The sequence below is a fragment of the Buceros rhinoceros genome, unplaced genomic scaffold (assembly GCF_000710305.1).
Source record: "Buceros rhinoceros silvestris isolate BGI_N320 unplaced genomic scaffold, ASM71030v1 scaffold4927, whole genome shotgun sequence".
NCBI lineage: Eukaryota > Metazoa > Chordata > Aves > Bucerotiformes > Bucerotidae > Buceros > Buceros rhinoceros.
In genome coordinates, this window is record NW_010422678.1 from 20,344 (window position 1) to 21,488 (window position 1,145).

The window sequence follows — 1,145 nt, forward strand, 5'->3', positions numbered from 1 at the left end:
AGGTGGAGGGGAGCCACAGGCTGCAGCTTTTGAGCCTGAAAGTCACTCAAGACCTAAAGGTCAGCTGTCAGTGCCAGGGTGAGGAAGGAATAGGTTTCTTTCCTTGGAATCAGTGGTCCTTTTTTGCGGGGTTTTAGTGTTTTGAAACAAGGTGGAGGGGAGCCACAGGCTGCAGCTTTTGAGCCTGAAAGTCACTCAGAGACCTAAAGGTCAGCCGTCAGTGCCAGGGTGAGGAAGGAATAGGTTTCTTTCCTTGGAATCAGTGGTCCTTTTTTGCGGGGTTTTAGTGTTTTGCAGCGGAAAACCAGGCTTTCACAGCCAGGGTTTGTGAGCAGCTGGTTGTGCACCGAGCCCTGGACAGGGACCAGGTCACTCGACACCTGCTAAAATCTGGGTTTGGGCTGAATATGCCCGAGTATGTCCTTCCCTTGGCCCAGCGAGGAGAGAGGGGGTTGTGAGCCGTGCCTTCACCCCTTTGAAGCCTGGAGTTTAGAGAAAGGGCTGCACAGCCAAAATCACAGGGCTTCTTGTAGCAGCAACTACACCCATTCCAGCACAAAACAATAGAATAAATAGGATTAAAATTAAAATAATTAAAAACCACTGTACATCTTCTCTGTGGGGAAAGGCTGGTGGCTCTGACCGAGGCAAAGTTGGAATGCCCCCCGGGGGGGACAGTGCCAAGGGTGCAGCATCCAAAATCGATACGAATAGTTGCTTCAGGGCACAGACATCAGCCCTGCAATAACTTCAGCCCTCTCCCAGCCCTAACTAAGAGCTGTGGGTCATTGCCCTGCCTTCCCATTTTATACAGCAGCCAGAGAGACACAGGACCCCTGGCTTAGCATCCCAGGGGGGCTCCAGCCAAGGGCAAAGCCCTCGTGCACTATCCATCCCCCCCCCAATACCCCAAACCCGTGATTCCTTTGTCAGGGAAGGCAATTAGCATTCAGGTGCTGCTGTGAGCGTAATCAGAGGGGCAAAAGGCTGACAGCGATAGCTGCAAAGCCAGGGCCGGGTCGGAAATGTAACGGAGAAATAAATTACGACAAGAAAGCCCGTTCAGATCCAGACTTCAGCCACGGCGGGTACAGGGGCAGAAAAGAGCCCTGCCTTCTGCTTGTTTATCATCTACACTGCGGAGA